The sequence below is a fragment of the Tachypleus tridentatus genome, chromosome 2, assembly GCF_004210375.1.
Source record: "Tachypleus tridentatus isolate NWPU-2018 chromosome 2, ASM421037v1, whole genome shotgun sequence".
NCBI classification, from domain to species: Eukaryota; Metazoa; Arthropoda; class Merostomata; order Xiphosura; family Limulidae; genus Tachypleus; species Tachypleus tridentatus.
In genome coordinates this window covers 99704947-99724521 of record NC_134826.1, presented here as the reverse complement: position 1 = coordinate 99724521, position 19575 = coordinate 99704947, and the positions used below count along the sequence as shown (strand labels likewise).

The following is a 19575-nucleotide window of genomic DNA, read 5'->3' as shown; positions in this document are numbered from 1 at the left end:
AATTTGATAAGATTATATTTTTTTGTGTAGTTTTATTTTGCCCCCCAATGGCTCAGCGGTATGTCTGCGGACTTACAACGCTAAAAACCGGGTTTCGATACCATTGGTGGGCAGAGCACAGATAGCCCATTGTGCAGCTTTGTGCTTAATTCAAAACAACAAGAGTTTTGTTTTAGTATTTCATGTGGGGGATGTGTTAGTCAAGACATTTTTGTTGTTCTAATAATCAGAAAAGTAAAAAGTTTCAGGTGTATCATATCAAAGTTACTTTAATACTTTCTGCACCTTTTCACATTGAACTCAAACTACTATTCATGCATCTGTAAGAATATTTAAGCGTAACGTTTTTTTCACTATATTTACTAAAGAATATCCTAGTTACAACAGTTCTATCTTGTTAGGAGATAGAAAAGCTAAGTAAAAATAAATGTTGATGCAGTTGTTATAAGAATATGGAGACAAGTATGTTAGAGAAGAAGATTCTAATGGGCTCACAAAACACAAAATAGTATTAAATGATAATAAACCATAGAGAACCACAGAGTTGAATTGTAAAAGACATCCTTGATCAAGGTGTAACAGAAAATAGTAGTAATCCTTATGCATCACCAGTGGTACTAGTACCTAAGAAAGGTGATGGTTTGAGGTTTCTTGTGGTCTTCAAAAACTGACTTTCACTTTCTTGGTGTCAAAGACTAATATTTGTTATCCAATATCCAGAAGACATTTGATATGTTTAATAGCAGTAAGTATTTTTCATCTTTGGACTTACAAAGTGGTTATTGGTAAGTAAAAATAGAAGAAAAGGCAAAAACAGCTTTTGTAACAGTTTCAGATAAATATCAGTTCAACAGAATGCTATTTGGTTCATACAATGCTCCCTCCATATTTCAAAGATAAATGGACTTTATATTATCAGAATTGCAATATTTAGAATATTGCTATTATTTAAAAAAATTTACTGCTTTTGCACCAACACTTAAGAACCATTTAGAGGGACTGAGGTACATATTCAATGAATGCCATGTGTTTAATGTAAAGCTTAAACCAAGCAAATGCCACTGTTTAAAGAAAGAAGTAAAATACTTGGGTTATGTAGCAATCACAGGTGCAAAACATAATCCAATGAAATTGGAAATATGCAAAAATTATCAGTGCTGCTGTTATGGTCCCAGTAACATTGTTATTACAACAAGAGGAAGCAGAAGTTACCCTCTTGATATTTCATAATGGCAGAAAGACTTTTTTTTCTTAAGTGGAATTAAAAAACCAATGCTGGTTATGTGAATCATGAACATTAAACCAGGTACACTTAAAGAAAATCTAACTTCGCAAGAAAATACTGCAAATCTCAAGTAAACATTCAACAATTTCAAAACATTATTCTAAACAATGCAAAGGAAAAGGACAAAGTTAATTCAAATGTAAGTGCTTAGAGGTAGCAACTGGACAAGAAGGTTGTGTCACCCTGTTATTGGTGAAGAGCTATTGTTGTTGCATGGTTATGACACTATGCACTAGCACAATACATATTAAATGCATGTTTTCTAGAGGAGAGATACTACAAAGTTACTGATATGCATTTATCATAGCAGGTGTGGTAAGGAATCAAGCTATTCTGTGTGTGTGTCTTTCTGTCTGTTTCTCTGTTTGTGTGTGTGTGGACCCTACAAGGTAAAATAACATCTTAGACGTTAAGAGATTCTAGAACATAATCAAAGCTAAGGTTTTTACCTGGATAAAACTGAAACTAAATTAATAACATTTATAGTACCATAATTACAAACTAGGATATGCAATCATTATGTTGGCACAAATTACAAACTCCTCTGGCAATGTAAAATAAGTTTGTACTTCATGATACTCTTGCTCATTATCATTCTCTCTGTCATATCCATCTTCATCTTCTGATCCACTATCTATTTCTGGTCCAATGTAGTTCTCAAATTCATCATACAAATCAGCATCCATTTTACCCTGTTGAGTGAAAATTACATTTTGTTATGAGACGATATTAAAATTACTTATTACATATGTAATGCCAACAACTACTTTTCATTGTTTTCATTACAAATGCATGATCCATATCTTCTTGTATTAAAAATAATAATTAGACAGACACTTCTTCATATTTTACTTTTTTGCAAATATACAGAAACACATTTATTATGTACATACACAACCGATCGATCTAACCCACATAAAAGCCACATGTCACTTCATGCTTGATTTCTCAAAGTAGGAGACATAAAAACCAAAATACTTTTATCCAGGAAGAACAGTTTTATTACTGCCAACCTAGTACGATTTTAGTGACAGAATTTAGATCATTAAGAAAGGGGTGTTGTGAAATGTTGTAGGTGTATAAAGTATTGGTATAATAAGCTGAAAGACATTGCCCCCTGCTAGTACAGCAGTATGTCTTCGGATTTACAACGCTAAAATCAGGGGTTCGATTCCCCTCGGTGGGCTCAGCAGATAGCCCGATGTGGCTTTGCTATAAGAAAACACACACTGAAAGACATAGTATGGTATCACCTAGTGTAAAATTTATCACGAAAGTAAAAATATCAATTCAATTTTAAACATAATTTGTTTCTCAAGCTATTTTCTGGTACTTCATCAACATATTCAATAAAAACAAACATCTTTAATCAATGGAGACTAGTTCACAAAATCAACAAATATTATTTCCAGTTTTGTCGTCTATACATTTCATATTATACACAAAATAACAGCTATTGTTGGAATGTGGCATTATAACAAGTTACTGGCTTTTCTATACATTAGAAGTCACTAATATAACTGAATTTTACCAATAATTATGTTATGAATATGTTAAAAATTCATTTCATGAAGGATCTTAATTTCAATTGACTCGCAAAAACTTCATTAATGTTCGACTTCCTTTGACTTCACTTTTCTAACTCTTCGTTGGTTGGTCAAGCTTGACCAAAAATGTATTTATCTTAGCTATGAAACATGAGGTTAGTGTGTACTATGAGGTGGGGGTGATAGTACTTGCCCCATAACTTTTGATGGACTATACATTTGGGTGTGTGTGTATATCTACCAGTTAAAATAAAACAGCACAGTACAAAATTTCAATTGCAGAAGAAGTGTTTTTCACTGTTTCACTGCTGTGTGTTTACATCATACATCAATTTTGGTAAAAAAAAGAAAGACATGTTTCTTCTATCTCAAAACAATTTTTAAAATACAGCTACATCTAACCATATTGTTTAAGATTCACTGAAATGTGATAATGTGTTATTGATCTTAAATGATAAAGTTAAATGTAGTTGTATTAAAAAATTGTAATACTCAATTAAAAATGCTTAGTGTTTATATTCAAAATTGGTAAGGAACAATATATTGTTAAATAACACTTTCCCTAGTGATACCAATCATTCTAATGAATTAATTATAGCAGATAATCACATCTTTAACAGTCAGTGTATCTCCATTTTAACTCTACATGAATATATTTAACATCCCTTTAATCCTGATTGGAATTTAACTACTAATACATTTCATCATAATAAAAATAAAGAAATGTGTTGTAATGTCACAACAATTTTCATATTAAAAACATTAAGAAGAATGAACAGATTATTCTCAAAGAGGATTTCCGCAGTCACATCTAAAACCTAGGATACATTTTATAATCCCATGTTGTAGGTTGTAACCTAGGACCTTTTATAAAAATAAGCAGCATATTTTGTTTAATTTTAATGTCTTGTTTATGGCATAAAACTTTATGGTTATAATTATATATATATATATATATATATACACACACACACACACAAATGTAGAAAGAAAGATATCTTCATCTTTGCCCCTCCCTAAGTTTAACGATGTAGATATATCTTGTTTTCTTCTCTCCCTAGACTTTTATAAGAAAAGTTGGCCAATCAACTGTGATAAATATCTTTCTTATAAGAAGATAAGCATGTTCACAACTAAACTAATTAACTAATAACCCCAGATGTTAACAATGCTATTCTTGATTCCATTCCAGTTACAGTAACTGCTGGTAATTAACTCAAACATTCCACAAACAAATCAAAGAAAAATATAAAATCTGATGATTTTTCTAATTATTAGAGCAACTAATAATATTTAAATTTAATTACACACAACTAATCCTTAACTGTTAAACTACTTGTCAAAGAATAGATCATCTGTATGTTGAATAAGATTCTAAACCTAACATGGTAATCCTACTGCCCTTTCCATTTTATTGTAATGTTTAGCCACGATTGATAATTCTAAAAATTTACCCTTCTGCTGATTATTTTGAAAGTACATTCACTATCCTCGTAACCATCGTAACTTTCACAAAAATTTCAAAATATTTCTTACACTATTACTACTTAAGTAAGGAAGCAAATTATGCTAATATAATAATAAATTGAAAATAATTTACAAACATGTGTAATAATAATAATTTATTATGGGATAAGAGATCAACATTTATTTTTTAAAACAAGTAGTATGTTTCCAAAAAAAATAAGCATCTCCATCACACTTATATAATATTTGCCAACACTAGTACAATTCAAGAAATATTAATGCTTGAATATCATACTCCTGGTTATGGTGCATTACCACAAAGTTTTTAACAAAGTATGTCATTTTCTTCCATTATTTCACTTAAGTAACCTTATTTTTCAATCTGGTTATTTCCCATAATTATAGATAGCTGCTGATATTATGATCCAATGATGGTTTAGTTTTAACAGGTGTATAATACTTTGAAATAATTTAATTTTAACTGAAAGTCTAAAGAGTTTGTTTTTAATTATTTTTGTTTTATAACTAGCATTAAAATACAGCTTTAAAAGTGCTGTATTATATCATGACTGAGCTAATTATTTATAGAATATATTAACAATAACTTTTTATTACTTAATCAGTGATGTCGAGAAAACCCACTTGTCGAGAAATATATATGCAAAAACGGCTCCTTTGGGTTGAGAAAATATTTTACATAGAAGAGCGAACAACGTTTTTCACAAAAAACCTGAACCTGACGATGACCGAAGAAGGTCGAAACGTTGTTCGCTCTTCTATATAAAATATTTTCTCAACCCAAACGAGCCGTTTTTGCATATATATTTGCATTACTTAGGTTACTTCAGGATTATATTATTATTTTGAAGTTTCCTTTCATGTAAAAATACTTAAAACTTGGTATAAGGTTACACAATTAACATTACAAAAATCAACTTGCATCACACCATCATTATAAAAATTATAGTGTTATTGCAGAGAAGTTAAATGTTAGCTGTTAACACAAAAAACACCATTATTTGAATAGACCTTTCTGTTTAATTTGTATTCATTCCATACTGGTTTTCAAACTTTGTGAGATAACATTATAACTACACAAAATTTTATGAAACAAGACAGTATTATGTTATTCTAATTTTTATGTTCTTTAAAATTAGACTAATTGAAGAACATCAAATCATTACATGTTTACCTGGTAAATAGTATTATGATTATTAATTTTCTTTGGTTGGTAACAAAACATTTGAGTAACTGAGTTGTCATACATACAACATTTCAGGTTCTAACATTGTCATAACATAAATAATCATGAAATGTCTGAAGAAATAAGACTGGGCAAGTGTACACAGTATTGATGCAACAAGTAACTGATAAGTGAATAAACATTTTATTCTTTCTAAATGCGGTTACGCTGCATGTCTGATACGTTTTGTGTGCAAAGATCAGAAAGCAGGGGTTTCCTTTTCATAGTTTTTTGCCATTTGAAGAAAATTCTAAAACAAATTTTAAAAAATCCTAACAAATGATAATTCTAACTATATTTCAACAATTTTAACTTGAAATACCTTACAACTGACATTTTTTTCAAAATTTATTTTTAGTGTAATTCATGGAGAAAATAAAGTTCATATTTTCTTTTCTCCATAACTACAAAGTTTTGCCCGTAAATAAAACAAAATAAATCTGTACATCAATTTTTGAATTTTTCTGTTCTTTCCAAAAAGTAACTTTCCACTTCTTGAGAACATATTCTCCATTTTTAAATTCTCAAATTTTTCCCTTACTTTCTATACACACCTTCGTTGAAACTTCATGGTGCTAATTAAAGTGGTTTAATCATTTACTAATTAAACAGAGTTTTGAAAGAGGTTAAAATACATTACAAAAGTATTCATCCCTACAATGTCACATTTTGAAATACAAATGATATAAACAATGTTTTTAATAATCTTGTTTTTATTTAAAACTCTAATGATCAGACTTAATAATGTTATGTGTGAAAAAAGTTAAATATCAGTAAAACCTGCAAACTGAAACTTGCTGATTACATAAGTATTCATCCTTCCAAGTTAGTACTTTGTGAAAGCAATTTTGGCAGCAATTAGTTGTTTTTTTAAAAGTCTCTGTGACCATTGCCCAATAGGATAATGCAATATTTGCTTATGACAAAATTGTTACAATTCCGACAAGTTCATTTGGGATTGTTGATGTACTGCAATCTTGAAGTATCACCACAAATTTTCTATTGGATTCAATTCTAGCCTTTGCCTGGGCCACTGCAAGATATTCACTTTCCTCTTCTGAAACCATTTCACAATGGCTTTCACCTTGTGCTTCACATCATTGTTCTGTTGAAATGTGAATTCTTGACCCAGTTTCAAATTGTTGGCTGACTCAAGCAAGTTTTCTTGCACTTTGCACCATCCATTTTTCCCTTGATTCAGATCCTTATGAGAAGGATCCCCCTAACATAATGCTGTCCAAACCATGCTTGACAATTCAAATGTTTATTTGGTGATGTGCTGCTGTTTTGGACTTGTGCCAGATGTAAAGCTTTGAATTTTGACCAAAAAATTCAATTTTGACTGACCACAGAACCTTCTGACTTACGTGTTTCCTGTTTGGAAGAGCAGCCTGATCTGAGTAGTGACAGCACAGTATAAAGCATATTCATTTCTCAACAATGGACTTCACTATAGTGATGAGTGTCTTTGAAACTTTTTGCAACCTTCTCCCGATCTGTGTTTTTGTATTACTTCATCCCTAACTTGTTTAGAAAGTTCCTTGATCTTCAGAGTTTGTTTTTATGTGAGTTGTGGCTTGAACAGATCCACTTCTGTGAAGACAAGTTAAACCACTTTGATTACATACAGAGACCATTACACTAAGTCTGTGACCTCTCAAACTTATTTTTTGCACATGAACTGACTTACAGTTGCAGTATCAAAGGGGCTGAATTCTTACACAATTGAGAATATTCTAATTTTCTTTGAAAAACTAACTTACATATCTGCATTTTTTTTAGCTTTCTCAGTTTGGAGTAGATGGTTTAGGTTCTAAACATAAAGTCCCATTTGAAAGTTTCACGACTGAAAGCTTACAAAGAATCAAAATGAGGAAACTTTGTAGAGGGTGAATATTTTATAAGGCACTGTATAAGAGAAAGTTTAAATATGATAGAACAAGAACAAACAATCACATCAGTCAAGTTTACAAAATTCGTTTTATAGTTTCTGTACATGTTCTTTTTGTTTTGTTTTTTAATTTTAAAACATTTGTGAATTAAGTTATACCTGTTTCAAAGCTTTAAAAATTTCTGAAATGAAATGATATCAGATAACCTGAGATAAGGTGAACTTAATTTATAGAAGAAAAAGGCTGACTGGGAAACAAACTAACATGATAAGAAATGTACACATGAAAAAGATTTTGTCCTGAACAAAGCTAGTTAACTAGTGGCCATTGCTAATTGTTTAATTAATTGCATAATTTATCAATTACACATGTTTAATTGGTTAGTGCTTGTCCCCTCCAATTTCCTACCCTGTATAAGCAAAAAAAAAAAGTTGTGTTCTACTTTTATAACATTTTTTGAACCACTCCATTATTCTTTTATGGTATCACTCAATTTACCATATTTTATTTTTTTAAGTACTAATATTACACTTCGTTTCACACAGTGAAATGTCACAATTTGCAAACTTTGTAAAAATACAATTTGACTGTAAAAATATTTTGCCAAAATTTTTTTCAAAATAATCTGAATGTTTCCTAGTTGTCAAACGAATCACTAATATTAACTAAATACTACCATCAGTAGAAGTTGTCATTCTTTGTTTTTAAAACAAGCAGTAACTGTACAAACACAAGAACTGATTTTGTGTTCATCTGTAAATCAAATAAATTAAGAATTACATAATGAAAACAATAACTTCAATCAGTATTAATTATCTAGTCATTCAATTTATTTATGTATATTGCTTCTACAATACAACAAACAAAAATTATATTTAATAAAACTGTAACAATTAAATACCTTAAATCACTTGCACTTGATAATTAGAATTAGCCAACTTTAATTTTTTGTGGAATATGGAGCTTCTAAAAGATTAATCAATCAGCAATACCACTATTTTTTCAGCTCTATTCAAAAGCTGAAAGAGTCTTCATCTCTTACTTTTGTCTTAAAACTTCTTTACAATGATAGCTTGAATACCAAAACTACAAGCATCACACATTCTGTATAAATTCCAATGTTTAATAAAACAGTACTTTTACTTCCATCAAATACTACCTAGGGGAAAAAACAAATGAGCATTCAACTTTGAAACTAGGCCACAGTTTACCTAGTATGAGTCCAGTTTTACGTGTGTATGATTGAGCAATGTGATATCCTGGTGGGCTAAAACCAGTATCATTATTAGAATTTCTAAGTAGTTGACAGCATTGGTGACAAAACCAAATTTGTGGAAAGGTTGGACAAAATGTGCACTGAAGAACTGTTCAGAAAAACAAACATTTCCCTTGCAAATTATTATTTTTTTAAATACTTGAATCCTAATAAACAGCAAGCGTTACAAAAGTACTTTTATCCATTAAAATTCAAGCACATCCACAAACATTACTAAACACAATTACTTCTTCAGAGATATTTGGTTTTACCATATTATATAATTTTTTGATGAAGTTGTATTTTATATTAATAATTTTAAGTTTTTAAATGTACCAAAACTACTTTATATAAACTAAATTTATATCTGGCCTTTATGTCTTGATTGTATGGAGGAATACAGTAGACCAAATCTTTGATAATGTTCCATTTTTAAAGACTAATGGTATCAGAAATCCATATTAATGGTTGCCCTTCTGCTTTAGACAACTGAAACTGAGATTAAGGTGCATGAAAGCTAGAAGAGCTTGTAAAGCCAGAAAAGTGATCTGTAGTTCAAATGATGCGATACAGTAGATGTTTTGTTCCCATATTCTTTTGTTTTTGTAAACTTTAAAATGATTACAAGTTTAAAATTAAACAATCACATTCTTTGGTCAAACTGAAAACCTACTTAAAAATGTAAATACACAATGCTGCAATTTGGCCATCTTAATAATCCCTTACAATCCAAAAGACATTTACATATCAAAATGCGTAACAAAGTGAGTGTCAAATATATTTACAATACCGAGCTATTTAAGCTGTACACTTTTGATTAAGATGTGATCAAAACTAGCAGATTTTGCCACAATAGTGTGCAAGTACTTTAATCATTCTCAATCTAGCCAACATTGTGTAACCTTTTATTTTATTAGACTGTTTACTTCATCCAGAGCTGACTAATCAGTGGAATCTGCTACTCAATGACATTCAACTAATTTATTATTTCAGGCCACAACAAATCCAGTGCACCAGGTCCCTACAGAGACTAAAACTTACATTATGATGCCTGGTATTTATCTTCTAGCTGTGTTAGATAGAACTAAAATCTAGGATATTTAAAAAAAAACAAATTCTGAAGGGATGGGACAAGAATTATTTGTTGTGAATTGGGCAGCTGAGTTATTTGGAAACACTGATCAGATGTGAAAAGTTTTCAAATATTCAAGATACAAATATTTCTTACAGAAAGAAAAGGGTAGCTGCAGCTAAAAATCCAGGTTGGATCACAAAGAGTATAAGAGACAATATTAAAGAAAAGCATCACAAGTTTGACAAATTTAAACTGACTGGTATGACATGAGACTTGAAAGATAAAGAAATTTGGTGAAACAGGAAATTAAGACGTTAAATAGTATGTATGAGAAAAGATTGACTGAAAACATAAAAAAATAACAGTTATGATTTATTTTAATACATTAAAAGCAGATAAAATGTTAGAATGGGAGTAGGACACTTGAGAGATGGCAAATGAAGGCCAGTACCTGATGACTAAGAGATTGCTGGGTTATTAAACTGTTTTTCTTTGGTTTTTACTAATGAAAAACTGTTCAGAAAAATAAACATTTCCCTCAGAAATGAATTTTTTTTTTGTTAAATACTTGAATCCTAATAAATAATAAGCTCAAATATAGTCAGTTTTATTTATATAACAGGGTGGTTAGTTGTCCTTTAAAATGGGCTGCCTTCAGATGTTGTAGAGGCAGTTAATTTAAACAAGTTTAATTTGGAATATTGATTTTTTTTTTTTTTTTCCAGAACTAGGTTTCCATTTTTCTACTCCTTTTTTTCCTATTTCTTTCTTTAGTGAAATTAATAACAATGATGTTTATGTTGTATTGTATACTCATGTTTGTATCACGTCCTAGCCAGGCACATATTTAATAAGAGATTTTTCTATTTAAGCAATAAAACATGTAATCCAACTGCTTGAAAAGTTTTATTTTGGACTTTATGGTTGTAAAAGCTTAATAACTCTTATTTTTGTCCAATATTGGTGGTAGCAGCATTTTTTAGCCTATTATAAATATGTCTCTATCCTTATTACATATTGTTTTTGTCAATGTACAATACGAAAGCTATAGTGCAATCACAAACTGGTTGTATGCATTTATCAATAAAGTATGTATCTATAATATTATTATCTATACAAATGACATCCAGTACAATGTTAAAAATTAAAAATTTATACCCACATATTTTTGTTTTGTTACCCACAAAGAAGCTCCACAATCTGAAAATATACAGATCTATCATTTATAAACCTTAACTCTGTGATATAAGTTACCACTGTGGAGAAGTTAGAATGTACCATAATCACTCCCAACCTTATAAGAGAGAATGAAAGTGGGACAAAGCTAAAGGATTGAAAATGGTGACATGGAGAGAAGACCGTGATTGACCAAAGACTGGATATCTAGATGTAAAGGTAAGAACCCTAACTCTCTAATGATAAGTCCATGAACAGATGCAAATCTGGACAAAGTGTAGCAAGGATCACTCCCACTGCAATCTGGTCCCTGTCTGTCCACCAAGGAAAATGTCCACTAATTCACAGTGGAAGTATTCACAGAAGGGAGCACATATGAGCCTGACCCATGAGAAAGCATCCAAGGGAGCCCATATTCCCAGAGAGACAGAAAAAAAGCCCTAAATGAATGGGGCATTGAGAGGAAGGTAAGACTGGATTTTCCCACAGTCATCAAGAATGCCATGTGTAGGAGCAGAAAAGTGTAGTTTCTGGACTGTGAGTGGCAGACTGGCTTTAAAAAGTGTAAGCCAGCCTCTATGGAGAGAAGAGAGCAAAAACTCACAGAGTGAAGGTGTTAGGCAAGAATTTGTACTCTCTCCCTTAACAAAACACTGAAAGAGCCAACATTAGTCTAAACAGTTCTGCCAAGAACCAGGAAACTCAACTTAGATCAAGAAATAACTATCATTTTAACACTGATGACATCAAACACTGAATCTCCCAGTGGATAATGAGGGCAAAGCCATACAAAGAGCATATGATCCATACTTACCATGGCAATATCAACTAGGTGTGAAGAGTACATGTTGAAAAATTCATTATAGATTCTCTGGGAGAAGTGGAAGCAATAAGAAAAAGAAAAGGAGAAAAACAGTTCTCCACCAAACTGAATGACTCAACAGCAACTGGTGGAAGATGAAAACACCTTCAGTTGTGTAGTGTATGACAGACCAAAATAAGGAGGTGCCAGAAAACAAGACTACAAATCATTAATTTTTCCTTCCTCTGACACACTGTTACTTTGAAAAGAAGAAATTGCCAAACATAAGAATCTAGCTTCCTGTAAATTATGGCACACACCTTCTCTATAGAGAAAATCAAGCACAATTTATAAGGTTTTAGCAATAACTAAATCACCCCAGTCTATGTATTCATTGCAAATTCATACTTAAAACTCTTTTATAATTTAGTATCATGAAATAAATGCAAACATATTTTTTTAATTGTTGAAACAAATGAATGTAAACACAGTACAATAAAACTGTTCAAAAGAAATTTAAATGCCAAAAAAAAGCACATTCATTAATGGTAGCCACTTGTGGTAAACACATCTAAATAATGCTGTGCAAGTCGAGAAAGTGACAATTTAGCAGGGGTATTAGAGAGAACTACCTGCATCAACATAGATGGCAAAATGTTGATGGTTGTCACAAAATATGTACATGTTCAGAAATGGTATGAATTTGATGAGTTATTTAGACTAGCATGCTTATCACAAAACTGTATGATGGTATGAATTTGATGAGTTATATAAACTAGCATGCTTATCACAAAACTGTTTGATGGTATGAATTTGATGAGTTATATAAACTAGCATGCTTATCACAAAACTGTTTGATGGTATGAATTTGATGAGTTATATAGACTAGCATGCTTATCACAAAACTGTTTGATGGTATGAATTTGATGAGTTATATAGACTAGCATGCTTATCACAAAACTGATGGTATGAATTTGATGAGTTATATAGATTCGCATGCTTATCACAAAACTGTTTGATGGTATGAATTTGATGAGTTATATAGACTCGCATGCTTATCACAAAACTGTTTGATGGTATAAATTTGATGAGTTATACAGACTAGCATGCTTATCACAAAACTGTTTGATGGTATGAATTTGATGAGTTATACAGACTGGCATGCTTATCACAAAACTGTTTTTATGATGCTTAGAGGGCAGATGAAGATAGCCTTGTTTGAAAGGAGGTACAACCACATCAGAACTTATAAGCTCTACTACAACTGATAGCTCTAGAGAGTGATTTATACTTTTATAGTTTATAAATAAATAAAAGTATGGCATCTAGGCTAATTATCATACTACAAACTCTATAATTAATATTATAATGCTTATCATTTTATCTGGTAAGAATAAGAGTTACATTAAAAAAATGTTTAAATTTATTAAGACTTTCACTCACTGACTCAGTCTCAAATTAGACTAAATTATATAAATTAGTACTTAAAAGTGTGTAACTGGAAATTTGGTGTGTACATTGTAGATGTAGTACTGACATTAATAATTAAAGGTAAAGAATTTATTAGAGAATACTGATGTTAAATTTATCAAAATTTTATACTGTTTATTCAACAGTTAGGCATAATGAATGTAACACAATTTCAGCTTTATTAGTAAGTTACGAAACAGGCTACATAAACAGTATTATTAAATAACTATCAATACATATAATATTGAGACTATAGTTATTATTCTTAAAAATAACGTTAATTACTTTAATAAGATGAAGTGATAACATAGCACATTATAGTTAACTCTGATGTTACACTTAGAAATGTTATCAAAAGGCCTACTTGTATACTGTGTTAATTATTCTACTCCAAGGCAATGGCTAAGAGTAGTGCTATGGGTCATGGGTCAAAGGCCATGTCATCACATTTGTTGACTTGCATTCAAAATTTTAATGAACTACTATTTTATGAATTTATATTGATAAGTTTGGAATCAACTTATAGATTACAATTCAAACTTTAATATAATATATGAGTTAATATCTTAACTTGAAATTTAGTATTAAACAAACACATCTAAATATAGATTTTAGTGAATCACGTGGTATGTCTAATGTTTACAATTAGACGTTTGTGATATCAAAATACTACGTCTATAGTTTCGTACAAATTAGGAACTCAAATTACCAATAATGACAAGCTAGAATATAAAATAAGAATCTCCTATCTTTTAATTTTGCTGAGATATAGCATATGTACTGAGCTTATGTGCAGCAGCAACTGGGTTCAAAGGTCATAGCATGATATAATTGGTTGCTTTACTTCTTGATTTATTGTTCTATATTTTAAGAAACATAAGTTTAATAATTTACTTCTAAATGCTAATAACCTATATACATATACCTAATGTATACTTGAAATGTGACTGTATATTACAAAATACTAGTTCACTAAACAACAGCCAAGATAGGGAAGACTAAAGGTCAGTTTTATATTACTGGATATATAACATGAATTCATATGCACTGCATTCATGCAAGTTATGTAATGTTAGATAGGATTGGAAGATCAGTATAATAAAAAATAATATATACACGTGTGTGTGTGTGTAAATATATAGCATTATGAGACTTAAGCTACACACACACAGATATATGTGTGTAAATATACAGCATTACAAGACTTAAGCTACCTACACTAGACACATATTTCCATGTTATATATATTATATGTAGTCATGCTGGCATGAAAAAAGTGACTTACATTGCCGAACTTTTTATAATGGTTGTAAAGTTGGTCAAGTGTCAGACCCTACAGTTACAGTATAGAAAATAACAGTCTTACTGAAAACAAACATTTGAAATGCATTTAGAAGGTTCTAGAGATTACACAAATAATATTTGAAGTTTTTGGAATTAATAATAGTTTTTTAGTAATAACAAGAAATCACTTTGAACTTAGACTAGTAATGAAAAAGACTATTTTCACAAAGTAAAATATTTAATTAAAAACTCGAGTTTTTGTACACAAAATACTTGTAAACTTTATTAAATGTCTAACAAATTTAGTGAAACTACACATGCTCTATCAAAATTTATAGTGCAAATGTATTGACAAACTCATGAATATTATACCAAGCCTGTACTGAAAAGGTTAGGTGCTAACACTTCGTAACATGCAAATGCAAGGGGTATGTTTTACTTAGGAAATAAGGACTAACATGCACTTTAATGAAAGTTAGTTGTGCAGTCTTTTATAAAATATTTTAAAAAGAGGAGTGTACTTACTCAGGGGAGGGCATTATTTACTTCAACTTCGGGGCACCATAATTACAATATAAAAATCAGTAAATTACACTGATATCATCAGAAAAACCCATAACAATATATAAAGATTAAACAAATATGTAAACACATTTTTATCTCTATCAGGGAATCTTCTTGTCCATTTAATATGAAGAGTTCCTTCTCAACACAAATATCTGGAGCCTCTCTTATCAACTTACTATCAAAGACCTAATTCTGTCCATTTAATGTGACTGTTCTTGTGCAATTACCATCAAGTGCCCCTATCCATACTTAATATCGTAAGATATGAAGGGGTACATTACTAAAAACAAGGTATGTGCTTCATGCACCTCAATGTGGATATAGCATTGATATAATACATTTTTATGGTTATAAAGCATTTACTATTACTTTTATATTTTAATGGGTGTTTAGATTCTGTCACTCAGCCTATATGGAATCTGGTAATAATTAAATGCCCTTCCATTGATAGTCAGAGCCCACTGTGATTATATATAAAGGGATCCTTCCCTGTCTGGATATATAAGTCGATATTTCATTTATGTTCATAAATAAATGTCTCGTAAAAAAATATAGTTCGCATTAAACATAGTTAAGTTTGTTTCGTTTTGTTTCAAATGGGGAGTGTGCGATAATTATTGACCAATTAGTCTTACATCAATGATGGAAAAAGGTTTTGAAAAGATGATTTGAAAAAATCATCAAATAAGGTATAACATTTTGTTAAATGGTCAGTGTGGTTTTATTAGAGGTAAGCAGTATGTTGCTTATCTTTTGAAATTACTTGAAGAGGTTACTGCTTAAGCAGTTGGCAGTACAAGTAAGGATTTGGTGAATCTATGAATCTAGATTTTTTTGAAAATGTTAGAACTTAAAGAGAATCTGATTACATCAACACTATCAAGTTCCTTAACAGTTTTAATCCATCATAATACTAATAGTATGAATGGTAAAACTACAAGAAACAAATTTAAATTCTGACAGAGTAAGAGTTACTTTCAGCTAACACAGCTTTAGTTTTCTAACAGAATGGTTGGCCTACGGTCGTTTGGGATGAGTTGCTTGAGCCATGGTAGATGATGATTTTATTAATTTAACTTTAGCCATAGAGAAAATTAAAAGATGTTTTGAAAAGTATTTAAATGATAAGTGCTGGCTATGTTTCAATTTGATTTGATTTTTATTTATGAATGTATTATATGTACGTACAAAAACACAAATCAGAGAAAATAAGTTACGGTAATCACTTGCACAGTCCAACATTACGTAAATTTCCTTCTTGAACTGTTGAAGTTCTTAACTGACTAGGGTTTAAATTATTTCCCATGAACCTTTGAAAGTAAAATATTAGGTTGAAAAGAAGAAATATAAACTAGTATCTTAAGTCAAATGTTTATTTTAATATACTTTAAACATAACTCACCTCTGTTATACTTTGTGTATAATTATAACTTAAACCACACACCTAATCCTAAAAACTTGTAAAAGTAGATTGAACAATATAACTAAAATACAACGCCGGTACAACAACGTCCATAAGTACGGTGTATAATGTGCGGTCAATCCCACTATTCGTTGGTAAAAGAGTAACCCAAGAGTGGGTGGGTGGTGATGACTAGCTGCCTTCCCTCTAGTCTTACACTGCTAAATTAGGGACGGCTAGCACAGATAGCCCTCGAGTAGCTTTGTGCGAAATTCCCAAACAAACCAAAAAAAAAACACTGTATAATATTAACAGACACAAGTAAGTGAAAATATTTAAAAATATATAAATGAAAAACAAGGTTTATTTTCAGAATGTAACTTTTTTACCGAAATATTTCGCTAATAATGTTACATTCTGGATATATTAGTCAGATATTTTATTTACACGTTCATAAATAAATGTCTCGTAAAAAAAATAATGTTTGCGTTAAACTTATTTAAGTTTGTTTTGTTTTGAATTTTGCGCAAAGCTACCCGAGGGCTATCTGCGCTAGCCGTCCCTAATTTAGCAGTATAAGACTAGTCATCACCACCCACCACTTCGGATACTAACGAATAGTGGGACTGAGTGTAACATAATAACGTACCCACAGCTGAAAAGACGAGCATGTTTGGTGTAACGAGGAGTCGAACCCGCAACCCTCAGATTACTAGTCCAGTGCCTTAACCACCTGGCGAAATATAATAATATAATTGTCATTTTAGAGAATTAAAAAAAAAAAAAACATGAACTGATAGGTGAAAAATCCCTTAGATTAAAATGAAGTCGTTTCTTATGTGTAACTACTAAGCAGAATGAAGGTAACGAATTAAAAGCACCCATTATCTATGCTGTTACTTTTAACTGATTTGCCTGATTGAATACTATACTTAAGTCTTCCTCCCCAGTAACATAGCGGCGTATCTGTGGACTTACACCGCTAAAAACATGGTTTAGATACCCGTGGTGGGCAGAGCACAGATAGCCTTTTGTTGAGCTTTGTGCTTAATTCTGAACAAACAAACAGATACTTTACTTAAAACACTCTCAAAGTTGAAAGTGATGAGCATATTCATACTGTTTATTGCAGTACCATATTGCAGTTCGAATAATAGATCTTGAGATATGTAACTCATTGCGTTAAGTATTAGGCCAAGCCTGGATCATTTTTGAAAGCTCATCATATGTTTTATAATGAAGGAATTAAGATTCATAAAAGAAACAACTGTATCTAATTTGATATGTATGTATTTTGGCGTACAACTGTCTGTTATTGTGTTGTTATAGTTTATGTTCTTGTTTATTAGTTAAATTTAACCGTTTGTATTGTTATTTGGGTAGAAATAATTTTGATGTAGCGTGATATACGCTACTTCATTTTAATATACCATGCGTTTCCATCTTTTTATTACATTATAGTATTTACTTTTTATTATTTTTGTTCTGTATGTGTGCATGTGATTGAGAAAGTTGTTCAGATGTTCATCCTAAGAAGTACCTTTGCTCCTTTTGTAGCCTGCAAGTGTGTGTGTGTGTATATATATGATATGTAGATATACGCTTTATACAATCTCTCACTAGTATAAGAATTCTTTTAAGTTTTCGTTTGGTCAAATTTTATGCAGTTTTCTCATGAATACGTTCTCCAGAAGAATGTAGAGTGTTTTCGCACTCTAGTTTCCTATGTTTTTGTATAGATGTTGCAGCCATGATTGTGTTGTAAGAGATTGATCAGTCACCTTGTAATGTGCGTCGTTATGGGCAAATCTGATGTTTCTTGTTAGTATGGAACACTGTATTCTATTAGTTCTACTTGGCCAACAAAGTGAATTTGTTAACAGAAAGAATACTCAAAAAGCAAAAGCTGTTTTCGGAGTTACTGCATTTTAGGGGACAGCTCAATGTCCTTACAAGTATGCATATTGGATATTTCTGTTTGAACCAATAAAAATTTCATTTCAATTAATATCACTTGTCCAGTTTGTTTATTTTCTTCGCTCCAACTAATTACTTAGTTAAACGCACATATTTCACAATTTTCATGACTGATCCTAGTTTTATAAAGCAAATCTATCTAATACTCGTGTGAAAATTAGTTTCAACTGACAAACCACAAAATAGGTAGGAAGGAAAATGATTACGGTGTTACCACAGAATGTTTTGTAATTTTCTCTGTTTGCTAACAAACATATTGGACTATACTTCTTTCTAGAGTCTAAACGAGATTGAATAAATTAATTAAAAATAGCATATTTTCAAGTTAGAAATACTTTCAACCAAGTGGAAAGGTAAGTTGTTGGAGGGGAACAATTTTATGAGAGAGGTGTCTAGTCCATGGAAAGCCCTCTCCTTAACATAGCGCTTTTTCCAGTGCTGCATATGTCTGAAATAAATCTACTGCCACAGACAATATTTAGTGCACCCATAAATAATCAATTTTAGTGGAGTGGAAGTGTGGACTCCTGAGAGAGATAAAGGTATTTTTGGAATTTTGTGCAAAGCTAATCGAGAGCTATTTATATTAGTCATTTAGCAGTGATAGACTAAAGGGGAGGCAGATAGTCAATATCACCCACTGCCAGTTCTCGGGCTACTCTTTTAACAAATATTAATGGGATTAACCATCACAGATAAAAGGGCGAGCACTTTTGGTGACGGTAATTTGAACCTGCAACCAGTAAATTGTGAGTGAAGCACGCTAACCAGGAGCTACATTAAGCCAGTCAGGACAGAATGATGCCTGGAAAATCTGAAAGTATTTGGAGAAATCCCCACAGCAATACCAGTCAGTCATTTGCAAAAGTTCTGCAGGCTCAAATCTGGCTAAGACCCCTCACAGCCAGCTGAGAAGAACTGGAAATCCTACTGAGTAATACCTTCACCAATTAGAGCTATAAATACTTCCAGGTAAAGCTGTAGCACCAAGAGGTAAAGACTGTGAATAAGGAATAGGTGATTCTCCCTGAGCAATGCTGAAGATGCTGCCATATGGATGACATCCAGGATGGAAAAAGGGAAAATTCTCCTTCATTGATGGTGATGGGGCACTGTTGGATAAACTATTTCTG

General features: G+C 31.2%; 1 long non-coding RNA gene across 1 annotated transcript in view; it reads right to left on the bottom strand.

The window, feature by feature from the left end:
- LOC143244679 (uncharacterized) overlaps nucleotides 1–16737 on the bottom strand; it is a 44321-nt gene extending 27584 nt beyond the window's left edge. The window contains exons 1-3 of the long non-coding RNA XR_013025274.1: nucleotides 16466–16737; nucleotides 14498–14545; nucleotides 1855–1977 (exon numbers count right to left, since the gene is read on the bottom strand). This is a non-coding gene — a long non-coding RNA (uncharacterized LOC143244679). The remainder of the gene's footprint in view (nucleotides 1–1854; nucleotides 1978–14497; nucleotides 14546–16465) is intronic.
- Nucleotides 16738–19575: the final 2838 nt, after the last annotated feature.